Source organism: Zootermopsis nevadensis, unplaced genomic scaffold (assembly GCF_977971745.1).
Source record: "Zootermopsis nevadensis isolate Lab colony 2312 unplaced genomic scaffold, Znev_1.0 Znev_ptg000076l, whole genome shotgun sequence".
Taxonomy (NCBI): Eukaryota; Metazoa; Arthropoda; class Insecta; order Blattodea; family Termopsidae; genus Zootermopsis; species Zootermopsis nevadensis.
The window spans coordinates 536,267-549,307 of record NW_028259207.1 but is presented as its reverse complement, the minus strand read 5'-3'; the positions used below and the strand labels follow the sequence as shown (position 1 = coordinate 549,307).

The following is a 13,041-nucleotide window of genomic DNA, read 5'->3' as shown; positions in this document are numbered from 1 at the left end:
ATTTACTGCGAAGGAATGTTCTTCTTATCCAACCGATGCAGGAAGGACGGAAGGTGCATCCAAACAACATTCAACATTACTTTCGTTCGTTTAATCAAGCAGGTTATACAGAATGTGAGGAAATCGCGCGTAACTAGTCCTGAAACGTTCATAGAACTTCAAAACAAAACGAAAAATGCAACGGAAGAAATTATAAAAGTAATTTTTATAGAACCGTAAAATGGGGCAAGGATATTAGTCACGCTATTTGAGGACCAGGCGTCATTGGACGTGACGTATATTATGCTAAATAGGGAGGTACGTACCCGCGGTACCACAGCCAACACTAATAAACGCAGTGCAGAAAGTAGTCTGCAGTTGTCCCGTGGCACTAAGACTATCAGCAAGAAAGGGCAAGTAAAATGTACGAATTGTGTGATATTTTATTGTTCCTTGGTGCTTGCGGACCACAGCGTGCGAAATCTCTGGAATTAAACGCTCCGTACTTTTTCCTTTGCGGACACAGGAACATAAATAAAAAATGTTTACAGAGATTCTGCCGATTGACATGGAAGACTTGACAGCAAAGTTTCATGCTACTGTGACGACCAATGACGTGTGGACGCTAGTATTCCACGACGTTTTGGTTGAATGCCCGCGAATGCATGGTGGACACTTCGGTTATCCAGTAATCGAGAAAAAGCGAGTGTCCAACACCACATATTGTCCGTGGCTACTCCACTTCTCGCAAAACACGAAACAGGACACTAATTATTTTTGATATGAAGTTGTTCCGAAAATATTTCATGAATGGTGTTTTTTTTAAAAAATGGTAACATAGTAACATGCTGTTTTTCAGGTTAGCGTCTTAATGTAGTTCTAATTCGGTGTACATACAACCCTTATTTAACCAACGTCACTGCTCAGATTTATTTTGGTTGTTGAGCTAACACTCATCGCAAACATCGTTTGACTAATTTGTATGGTAGAATTACTCTTGTGCACTGAAATTGACTCAAACCCTTGAGAGTGTGGTTATAGTACTTGTTGTCAAGGCGTGTCAGCGTGATACCCGAACACTGGCGAACATAGCCGAAGCTCGCTGTCGTAGAAGCAGTGCGCAATCTCCTACCGCTAGTAGACGAGAGTTGTTCCTTTGACAAGCTAGGCGCGTCATTGCCGCTCTATCAACTTTGGGACGAGATCTGTCTTCGTGGTCAGTTTGGAACTAGTTTCTCGCACGGCGGATCGTAAAGGAAAGAATAAAAGTTTGTATAAATTAAGTGTCTAGTGCTTGTGTTGGTACTTAATGTGTTTAGAAGCTGAAGAAATTCTCAAAGAGTTGTTTATTGTAATTACATTAAACCAGTGATAGAAGCTGCAGCTTTTTGCCAAAGTTTTTATTCGGCGTTGGCAAGATAGGCGGCCATATTACTGCCCCCCATTAAGAAGCTAACCAGTTGCAGATTCTTTCTCGGACTTGGCCTATTGGCCATCGCGGTTCGTCGGACTCTGGCCAGCGAATTCCCAGGACGGGAAAGTTGCGATCCAGTGTACCCTCTGCTTGCACCTCCTGCGTCGACAACATCCTACCCTTCTGCCGCCACTCCAACGAGACGATCAGGTAAGAAAAGGTTAAAGTGACGCAACGATATATTTTGTTACTTTAAAATTTCTTCACGGAAAATAGAGTCATTCTGTGTCTTCTGTTAACCTGTTTGACTCTGAACGAAATGCAGCAAAGATGTCACCAACTTTTTGTTCTTATAATAGCAGTTTGACGATGTCATGACGTAGTACGTTATTGCAACCCTGACTCCGGTGTTAGACTTTCGCGCGCTCGGCTATGCGTCCGTGAACCGAAAACTTCAGAAGCCTACTTGGAAGTTAATTGGGCAGTGTTGACGGTCAATTTCCAAGAGTCTGTGGACAGGGTTTTGTGTAATAAGAGCAAAAACGTGTAACTTAAGAACAAAATAAAAATTTAAAGGAAGGTTGAATATTTATGCAACAGAGGGAGGAGGGAGAGGGACACGAGAAAATTTTCATGACAGTAATTACTGTTCATTAAATATTATTTTGGATTCCGGTTAATTGGGACACATCGGGACTAGAACACTTTGGCCCAATTAAGCGGCTACCCCAATTACGCCAAGTTCCACGTAAAGAGTTAAAAAAGTTTTGTTCTTTACGATTCGTATCAAATAAACCGCTGCCCCATTTAATCGGAATCTACTGCATTAAATAAGCCGGGCGTGTAGCATGCATGAGAGGCAAGACAGATGCTTGCAAGATTACTGCCTTCTGGGTTGTAGCACCGTATAGTCCAGTAGAGGCGTACCAACGTTTCGGAGGTTTCTGCTGCCTCCATCATCAGGGCGATGTGTCATTACTCATCACCTTCATTGCCGCCGTTAAACCTCAAATCCTACGGATGTATGCAAGTTTAAGGAAAGAAGAAACTTGGAAGACCTGGGCATGAATGGGAGGTGCTATGAAAGCGTATCACAAAGGTATCGATTGAGGGGTGTGAGCTAGATTTATCTAGCTTTAGATAGGGAAGAGTGGCTGAGGCATGTGAATGTTGATGAAACTTGGAGTTCGACATGAGAACGAAACTTTCTTGACTTCCCGAGGCGCAGACTTATTAGCTTCCTGATAAAGGCATTGCTCCACGGAGCTGTAATGACACGCATTTTTCTCGTGAATTACGCTCCGTACTTCTCAGTTTAGTCTGCAGTTCGCTTACGTTCGTCGTGAGATTGTACGTACGTGATGCTGAAGGTGTTTTAGTTGTGCATGAAAAGAATAATTTTTCACTTTAAACTTTCGACCCAGTGGCTGTGCGATCGCCGAGGTTTGGTGGTCACTTTTTACGCTGATGTTGTTTTCCTCGCGTGCGGTCCTGGTTCGTTGGGGCGGGAAAGAGTTCCCACGGACTGCGGACTCCGGCCAAGAAAGACGCGAATGAATTTTTCTTTAGGTCGTAAAATAAAAAGAACGTGGCGTGTTCTTATGTTCGTACTATTTTTAGATGCCGTGTTATTGAATGAACAGTCGAGATATTTTGCGATGATGTGCCCAACTAATTAATCTGCATTAACAGTTTCAATTCTAATGTAGTTTCTATCTGTAATAACTAATTTCCTGTAGTAGAGTACTTTCTCAAAGCTGATAGTTGTTCATTCAATCAAGAATGTTCCTGTGTTTTATGTAATCTGAGATTTATTACAGTCTTTAAAAGAGTACGCCACTGGTGTCTATTCTGACTCCAGAGCACGCCCTTCAGCCGTATTTATCCAAGATCCATTTGAATGTTATCCTCCCATCTACGTCTATGTCTTCCAGTTTCCAGGACCGAAACCCTTGTGTTCACTTTTCAGCTTTCGCTAATTTAAATAAGTCTTCGGAGCAGATGTTAAGACATTGCGGTTATTGAAGTAGTTTCCAGCGGTCATTAATAGATGTCACTGCGTGTACAGAAAATAGATTACGTGTTCGACGCAGCAAAAGTTTTAGAAGGCGGCATTTTTGGATTTGAAAAGCAATTTTCGTGACGGTATTTATAGATCTTAAACATCCTGAATATATTTTGCTCGTCATTGTTACGATAGCCCCGTGACTGATTTGGTACTTAAATCAGAATTTCGCCGTCATTATTTGCAGTGTGGAATTCTTAACAATTGTAACGTGATGGGAAAAGAAGAACTGGATAGTAAGCTGTTCATTGTTGCTAGTTGAAGATATTTTCATGCGGATTTTCGAAGCGATCCGCTCGGTAGTGAAGTTCATAGGTCACGCGTTTTTCCGGAGCCTGTGACAGGCTTGTACTTGACCGTGTTACGTCATTCATAATTTGTCAGTCTGCTCTCTCGTTCCCCATTACAGGGCCGTGTAGGCGCTCACGCAAATAACGCATATGCGTTTAGTGTTCATATTTGTTTTGCAGAAACTTTTCTTTTCGTTACTGAAGAAATGAGCATTGTCGCATGTGTGAAGTCCGAAACTAGTTAATCTAAAAGCTGTGTGTCCTGTTAATTGTTATCAGGAGTAGGTTCGTTCATCGACGCAAATGTAAAATTAAATTGAAATTCTGTATCAATTACAGCATAATTTATTAATTATTCCAGTGTTTAGCAGCAAAATAATTGTAGGCGTAAATATTTGAAAATAATTTGGCGATGGTATTACAATTATGCTTTATTTATTTTTGGGCGTTGTCAGTTTCTGCTGTAAAAACACGGAAGCCGATCCACCCCTCTAAACGACGCGATTATTTTTCAGATCTCGATGAACGCAGTTGACTGGCGATACTTAGAGCCCTCCTCAGTTGGGTCCGGTAGACCGAGTTATTCCCGATCTGACGAATTCTTTTATTTATTTGTTTTAAAGCATTACTACGTTTCGACGATCGGAATAGCTCAGTCTACCGGATACAGTAGTGCAGTGTCTCCCCCTTATAAAAAGGACAGTCGTCCATGGCCTTCTGCCCCCAGATTGCGAAGCAATAATTCGATACCGTGATTGTTTTCAGTGGACATCTTCTCCAACGAGAACTCGCTTTTCATTCTGGCGAGGCGTTTTTCACGTCACGTGCTTACGTGAACAGACGAAGTAACGAACACGAGCACAGAAAATTCGACGTTTTTCCAGAAACAAGTTCTGACGATGTGAGGCGTGTTTGGAAGCAGAGGGTCGTCACTTCGAGCTTCCCGTGGCAGCTACGGGATCCAGTTTAACGATTAGCGGAATTTCTTCCAGAATAAGCAGCTGTTAATTCCTTAAATAACATTAGCCATTTGATTTTTGTAGTGGAGAAGTGTTTTCTTTGCAGTAGGGGCTACAACTTTAAATCTTATTAACACGAACTTCGACTTCAAAGAGTTAAGTCACAGTTTGTGGTGTCTGATTTCCTTATTACGTATCTAAACTGTTACGACTTAATTATTATTAAGTTTAAGTTTAAAAGTATTCTATTCTAATATTGCAAGAGTGTGTGGCGGGAACGCAGGGCGAAAGCAGTTAATTCGTACGTCGTAGTGTTAATTACTGGCGCGAAGTTGTTAATTATTTTGTGTCACGTGAGCAATGAACGATTTTGTGAAAACAGCGGCTGTTCGGAGACGAAATGACCAGGTGTTCGCCGAATGTCGCAAGGTCAGACAAGCAGGTCGCGCTGTTACACGTCGATAGACGAGGATCACCGGTCTTAGTGCGAATCTCGTGTCATCTGATTGATTTCTAGTTTAATTGAGCTAATTTGGCTCTAATGACTATTGCTGTTCAGCCTAGCTTTCATTGCTTCGCGTCATGTATGATTTTAGTGTCTATTATAATGGAATGGTTGCAGGAAGATTTGCGATTTTATTGTATTTTGTCATAGAAATATTCTGCACATGAAAGTTAAAAAAATTATGTTTCTGTTTGATTAGACTGAAGTGTTGAGGCAAAAGTTCTTAAGTTACTCGGTCGCTTGGTTGTGAACAACGTATTTATTATGTCTTAATGAAGGAAGGAATATTTTAACGAAAAACGTGATTTATTGGAAACATAAAGTCGTTAAAATTGTAACAACATAAAATATTAATCAACGGCTTAGATTAATTTTATTGTAATTTCTTCCTGTTTAATCGCCATTTTTGTAACCCAATTTGAAATCAGTCGAGATGTTTCGGAATCGTCTTATTTCCTTTTTCCGCTTAACGTGTGTTAAGACACAGGGATATTTGCAGTGTGAAAGAACATCGGTTCATTAAACATTCAAACAGGAAATTGTGCTAGTTTTTAATGTAAGAAAACATGACATTGCACACGAAAATGTCGGAAAGACATTAATACGTATGATCGATTAATTATAATTAACATTATGTTGAATAGGTAGTTGCAGATTGCACCATCGTTTAACTACGAGTCGTATATCGTGAGTTTTTTCCACCCACTTATTAAGTAGCTGAGCGTTGCCACGTACAGCGCTGATGAGATCGCTTTAGCCCTTATGTCCGGATCCCCTGTTTTCAGTGCACGTGCATCGTGTCTCAAGGTCCCCTCCCCGTCCCCCCCTTAGCCTCATCGTGGGAAATTGCAGGTGTCCGGAGTCGTTTTCTGTTCTTGTTTGTCAACCAAATTATACGCGTTTATGAAACGCACAATGCCCAGTCTGTCTGTACAGCTCCCAGTAACATTGCGACAGCCCTGAAGACTCTACGGATTTTAATTAAATTTGGAACTGGCAGACTTTAATAAAGTTACCCGGACCTGATTCTGGTCCGCGTTGGACCACCGCAATCTACTCGGCCACGTTTCACACGCTAGAGCGTCGCTGCCGATATCACAGAAGGCGTAACGTGTGTGTGGGGGGGGGGGAGATACAATTCATCGTCTCTTTACCAGAAACGCTGATGACAGTTGCAGTTAAAGACCGAGCAATGTGCAGAAGTTCCGATACATAATTCCGGAACTCTGACGCCAGGCAGCTACAGCTATCTAGTACTTCAAAGCGTCGCGATGCGTATTTCGCCAGACCAGGTAAATCCTGTAAGGAGGAACGGCTATAACGGTACACTGCCTTTTTATTACTCAGGAGAATTTCTAGCAAATTCGAATTTTCAAAGATCGTTTAGCGGTGGAGTTCTAGATGGTCACGCAGTAATTTAATATTATTAAAGAAACAAGAAAAGAGCTCATACGTTTGAAAGAATTTGTAGAGCGTAAAGAATAGTGGGTTGAACATGTAGAATGACTCTCCGTTCTTATGATATTCGTAATGCGCAGTTAAACATCAGCACTCGGCTCTCGAATTCGACGATGCACTGGATTAATTCGTCGTTGCCGAAACTGAAATGGAAGGGAATTGACAAAGCTGATCGGTCAAAAGAAGATGAATTCTATTTTGATGACCTTGAAGTTCTGCAGTTTGCTTTCAACAGGAAGGAATTACAAAACAAACAGCAACACATTGGTATGTTAACTTCTTATTCTCATCCTTATTTCAATGCGATTTACAATGTATATACAGAGTGAAACGAAATTTGCGCACAAGCTCCGCCTAGCGTTTCCTTGACAAAATACAAACCGAGAGAATATTATACCTGTTATATCACTACATAAAAAAATTTCAGAATGAGCCCCCTCCCTTCCAAGCACACACACGCAGTCACAAACGCGCTTTTGGAATACACGGATCTTGTGGTGTTTTACCATTCGCCGTATGCCTTTAATTAATTCGATTTTAATTACCAAATTGTTGCTTCACGCATCGTTTACTGATGAGATGGGCGTTGTTGGAACGAGTCAACTTTCAGGTGGAGGAGGGCTTAAAATTTAAATTATGGTTGTTCTGTGTTCGCATTTTATGAAAAATCTAAAATTCTGCCTACTGAACACAATTTTCCGTGTCATGTAATTGTCTCACTTACGTCTGTAAATACAAGTGTAAGATTTTATATATTTCAGTAAAAATGTAACTATTTATAATTATGCCTGAATGATGTCTTCTAATACAGTTTCGGTATAATTAAATTCGTTAAAAAATTCGCACCCCTTCGCGAAATTGTGTTCGCAAAAACATTTTCGGTTTTGACAACCATTTTGCAACTGAAGCACTGATGAACAAATTCTGGATTTTTGTGATTTGTTTCAATTCTTCTTCTTCCTGTTTTTGGAATTCGAATTCGGCATCAAGAAATACAATTTTATTTTCCGCGTTTGATGCTACCCAGATAAAAATACTTTTGCTTCTTTGCCAAGAGCCGATGACTGTGGTAAAATGATTCCCGTTCTGAGGTAAGCCACATACACGGGACAGATTATGGCTTTGAATTGTGTTTATGATTCGGTGTATTCAGAAGCAAAGCCGTTCATTTATTTATTCGTCACGTGAATGAAGAGAGGCCTTTATAATGAACTGAGTTTGAATTTCGATTGCACCGTAAAGCATATTTGTTTGCTGTCACTGTCAGTTTCGTACAAATGCAAGTTCACTTGTCTCATAGACAAACGCTGAGTTGCCTGGAACCGATTGGCGTCGTTCACGAGTCTGTCATGACGTCGAAATAAACTTCGGTTCCGTGCTTCAAAAACGTATTTGCTCCCTTTAAAGTGAAATAATAACTCATAGTGCATAACAATTTAACAAAGATAGTGTACATTTATTAAACATTGAGGTATGTTTGGCAATATGTACTAAGTAAATGCACGATTTTAAAGTAGATTAATTGTTATCTGTTCCCGTCATTCAAAACTATTCAAATATCAATAATAAAAGATAAAGTGCCAAATTATTCTCCCTGTATTTAGACTGTGAAAGCACGCCTCTAGGTTAAGTAGTCTGAAGTATTCTCCGTCTTTATCTTAGATTCAGTCTTGAAATTGACAAAGCGCACACACCTGCCAACCTAACAGAAATCCCGTAATTTATTTTTCAGAGACGAAACAAAAGCATGTTACTACGCGTCAGTTGGGCTTATAATCCATGGGTACTTAAATTGGCAAGAGACGAAAGCACTTTACTTAGAAAGGGGTGCGTATATAAAAATGTTGATTGAGGCAACTGTTCTTGTAAGGCTGCATATTCAATACGAAGAGCACCCAACGGCGTCGGGGTTTATAGGGGATGTTTCTCAGATTCGGGACAGAAAGTCTTGTTCTTCTTGGAAACGAATAGAATTTCTGTGATCGTTTCGCGTGTGAGGAGTTTTGTTTCTTGAACATTCTAAGCAGAGTGACGTTCACTTTGTGCAGAATTCTGATATGCAGAAATCTAACTGCCGCGCGATTCTCGTATAGTCCTGGAACTCATAAATTGCCCACGTAACTTTTATAACGCACTTGACTCCTCCAAGAAAGCTTAATTATGTCATTAAATGCGCTTTGTTTAATTCATCGTCCTTCAATTGATAGTAAGTAAAGTCTTTATAGAGTCACTGGTCAGAGGGACAGTGGTGTCTTCATCGGTCTGTACAAGTGTGTAAAATTATGAAGATTGCCTCTTCGATAACATTTATTGCACATTTGTTGTATTTTCTTGATAATAAACAAATTCTGATGAGTTAGCCAATGGGAATAAGATATCATTCTGACGCTTCGCCGAAGTTCTCTCTCTCAGTCGGCAAAGTAGCGGGCCGTCTTTTGATGTTACGACAGCGAAACATCGGCTCATGACAGTCGTTCTTCATGCCCCAGTCATTAATTCATGCCGATATTTAAACTGGCTTTCTCATTCCAAGACTTAGTTGACAATTCTGCCTGAAAACAGATCCTTTTCATATGTATTTTTCATTTTGAAAACAATGTTGTTTTCATTTCATTTGATATTGTATCGTTGTGTGCATTTTATTGTCAATATTTTACTAAACCATTTACATCAGCTTCCGATCTCGTGGTTGGCTGCTACTACATCGGATGAGGACCACAAATGCCGCTCTCCTGTTCTCGTGCTCGGGGTAATAAAACTGAACATAAGAAAGGCTACTGTGTCTAAGGAAGAAAGAAATACGTCCTTGTATCTTGGTGGGACTTCATAGTACGGTGCTAAATTACATGATCTTCTTCTTCTGCAGTCCTGTTCTATCTGGTACTGTTCGCGAGAACACAGAAAGGTGTCCATGTTCGTGTTTGTAAAATTAAATATTTTACGTGCCACTGACTGCCCGAACGAAGGCTAGTTACGTGATAACTTAATTTGTGTTACGAAAGACGTTGTAGTCAGAGAAAGTTCGCCCACTGACTGCTGCTTCCCATTTCATGCAGTGATTGCAAATGAACGTTTGACTCTGTTGATGTGAGTGAAATTTAAGAAGTTAAGCAACGTAGGTAATACAGGATTAAAATATCATTGAAAGTTTTGAATGCATTCACAGAGAAAATACAGTAGTTCAGTATTCACTCTGTTTCCAGTATTAGCCAACTACAAATGTTGATAAATCTAAATGAGCGCCTAAATTTGGTCTGTTTTTCCTAACGTGACCTGCTGGGTCTAATTACACTAAGTCCTCGTTATCCGCCCACTCTGAACACATTATTGCTCATATCCGTTTCTTACTCTTTAACACCTTTGCTACCACAGCCGTCTTCGGCTTCCACATGACTCGCAGGGCTAGTAGTCCAGCCGCGCGCCACAGTTTGCCGACAGAAATACAGTAATTCTGTAAGCCAGAAGTAGATTGAAGACTTTTTGTGTTCCATCTGTTCACCGTTACAGAATATTTACTTAATGTATATTAAGATCAAACCAGAACATTCGTCAAGGCACATTTATGTTACCCATTTTAATATTATCCTTTGCCTCGAATTGTCAAACTACTCTTTTCAAGAGGCTATTTCGTAATCATTTCTATTGTCACAGTGAACTGTTTGGAACCGATGTTTTCGGTGTCGTAGAACGGAGTCATAGGCCTATCATGCCCTTCCATAACGAAGAGCGAAATGTAGGCTTCTAAATTGATCTCGTAGTTTTTGTGGTTTGCAGAGGCACTAAATAGGCCAGCTGAAAGAAACACGTGTCTGAATAACTTGTATCTAGTTTACCGTGTTCTTCTCTTGATCTCTGTAATTTCCAGTGAATTTTTGAACCTTTGATGATGATGTGGATCTAATGTAGTGAGCGGGAGGGTTTGATGTTCTGCTTACCTTAAACCTCGCTGCAGTGTCAGACGTTAATTAGAGAGAAAAGAAGTACGGATTGGAAACCTGGTAAGTCAACACAGGAGCGGCTGTACCTCTGACGCTCTTAGTTTCAGAATCTCCATGGGACCCAGTGCGATAAATACGCGGATTCAACATTTACGTCAGGTATAGCCGATGTCGGTGGCCTCTTGATGTTGGGATCGCGTTCTCAAATCCCGCTCAGTACATCGATGTTTGTCCTCGACTTTCTGTTTTGTGCTGTCGACTGTAATCGGTGACCTTGCTTGAGACGGGCTCATCACCAGTCCAAAAAGACCTGCATACTGACGAAACTATTTTACAATTTCAGACGTGTTTCTAAAATGAATCGGGCCACGATGCTTTATCTGTAATAATCCATCGCGATGACTTCATTTACCTTAGCCGTAATTGAAAACGAGTATCTGATTATGTAGGATTTTGCCCTGATGATGGAGGCGGCAAAGACCTCTGAAACGTTAGTAAACGTCTACCAGACTACAAGGCGCAACAACCCAGAAGGTAGCCTTCCTGAGTATCTGATTGTCGGTATCGTCACAGTCTTTAGGATATCTTATGAAGATAAACGTTAATCCTGTCCTGAAGTGGCATACCATAAAGGCGTATTGCGACGTGAGGGTGAACTTTCTTAAATTCATAACCTTGAGTGTAAATTATTACAGTGCTAGACTTCGTTCTTTACTTGGTGTTCTGAAATGTATGAGATAGGACGATTTTTATAAATTAGTTTCAACAATAATCGGAAGTCAATACAAAAATGGAAAAATGTCAGCCACCAATTTTTTTATTAAATTAATTCTCAAAACTTTTGTTACGTTGAGATTTAGTAGCTTGGTGTTTTCGCGACTATCTCGCACAACCTCCATCTTGACAGCTTACTCAATCGACTTTGATTAATTTTAATCTACACAACCAAACAATATTAACATTATGATTTATTTCATACTTTGCCAACTGACTTTAGGCATTCTATACATTGCCTATGTATTCTATACTTTGCAGGATTTCATACATTGCCGGTAACATATACACCAAAGATACACCTAATTCATAGAAAAGCAATTACTATTGATCAAAATGTCAATTAGTATACAGTGGTCGGATGACATGGTCTACGGACTATGACTTCAGTAAATGGAACTAAGAAATATAATTTAATTTTTAAAAACCCACAAGCAATAAATACCAGAAGATAATTTATTTAATTTGGAAAACGTAATCCAAGTATGAAATCCCCTGTTTTTAGTGATATTTATTCTATAAAATTTTAATCTCTCAAAATTGCCGTAACAGCAAGTTTCGCTAACAATGTATTTTATGTTTTTTCCCCAGACATTTTATCTGTAATGTATTTACACCCATTCAACAGACTGTCCTTACCTCTACACCTATTTGCCTTTCGAAACAACATTTGGCTGATATCCATTGTCGCAGTAGCTAAGAACTGAAATAATTGACATTTGTTATCTAGCGGGCTGTACTGACCGTGTGAAAACACTGCAGTAACCATGGTAATTATAATCTGAACAAGGAATATGTTTTGACGTAAATACATCTATAAGGAAGGGTCATTCGGCAAAATTGTGTTATGAAAAATTGTTACGAAAAAGTGTTATAAAAAAGTGTTACGAAAAAGGGAAACGAAAAATTGTAACTTCATTCTTATGTTACCTAGGACACCTCATCTGTTTACTCCGCATTGTTGTTGCGTAGGAAACGTCATCTTTGTACTCGGCATTATTGTTACCTAGGAAACGTAATCTGTTTACTTAGTATTGTTGTTACCAACTTGCCCGTCCAGTCGATAAAATCAATCGAATCACAGCGTCGTAGCTGAATCCCTTTAAAAACTGATTTTGCCTCCTGGGAAATCCGAGTGAGGAGGAGCATAACGTGTCTTAATAATAGGAGGGCGGAATGCAATTTAAAAGATGAGGTCCCCGTGACTCATCGGCAACTTCTCCGCCAGCTACGCTCTGTGGGCAAGTCTGCACACTAGGCAATGCTGTTCACTCAGTGATGTAACCAGAGTCAGTGGAACCACGGTTCCGGAGATTTTGACGTAAATACGCCAATAATATACAACGTAACTAACTAACTAGATGGCTTACCGAACACCAAGGTTCATCACCGAATTAACCAAAGCAATCCACCGGACCCTGTCCTGGGCCAACGAAATCCAGTCTCCTTCAACTCCTATCTCCCATAGATCCCGCCTGAGATTATCCTCCCATCTACGTCTAGGTCTCCCCAGCGGTCTCTTCCCTTCAGGTTTCCCAACCAGTACCCGGTGCACACCTCTTGTCCCATCCATGCGCGCTACATGCCCAGACCATCTCACTCTTCTCGACTTAATCACCCTCACAATACTGGGGGAGCAGTACAGATTTTTAAGCTCGT

At 40.3% G+C, this 13,041-nt stretch overlaps 1 protein-coding gene and 1 long non-coding RNA gene across 9 annotated transcripts in view; one reads left to right on the top strand and one right to left on the bottom strand.

The window, feature by feature from the left end:
- The first annotated feature begins 1,141 nt into the window (after positions 1 to 1,141).
- Positions 1,142 to 13,041, top strand: part of LOC110832519 (non-structural maintenance of chromosomes element 3 homolog) — an 86,305-nt gene continuing 74,405 nt past the window's right edge. The window contains exon 1 of the mRNA XM_087341476.1: positions 1,142 to 1,603. The gene's annotated coding sequence lies outside the window, so the exon portion shown is untranslated. The remainder of the gene's footprint in view (positions 1,604 to 13,041) is intronic.
- LOC110830648 (uncharacterized) lies at positions 8,960 to 12,132 on the bottom strand. 8 transcript variants are annotated; one of them, XR_015532910.1, is made up of 4 exons: positions 12,022 to 12,132; positions 10,019 to 10,988; positions 9,340 to 9,453; positions 8,960 to 9,222 (listed from the first exon to the last, which is right to left on the bottom strand). It is a non-coding gene; the product is annotated as an uncharacterized LOC110830648 (long non-coding RNA). The 8 variants fall into 8 exon arrangements; XR_015532909.1 differs by having other exon boundaries at positions 10,019 to 10,959; XR_015532908.1 differs by having other exon boundaries at positions 10,019 to 10,934.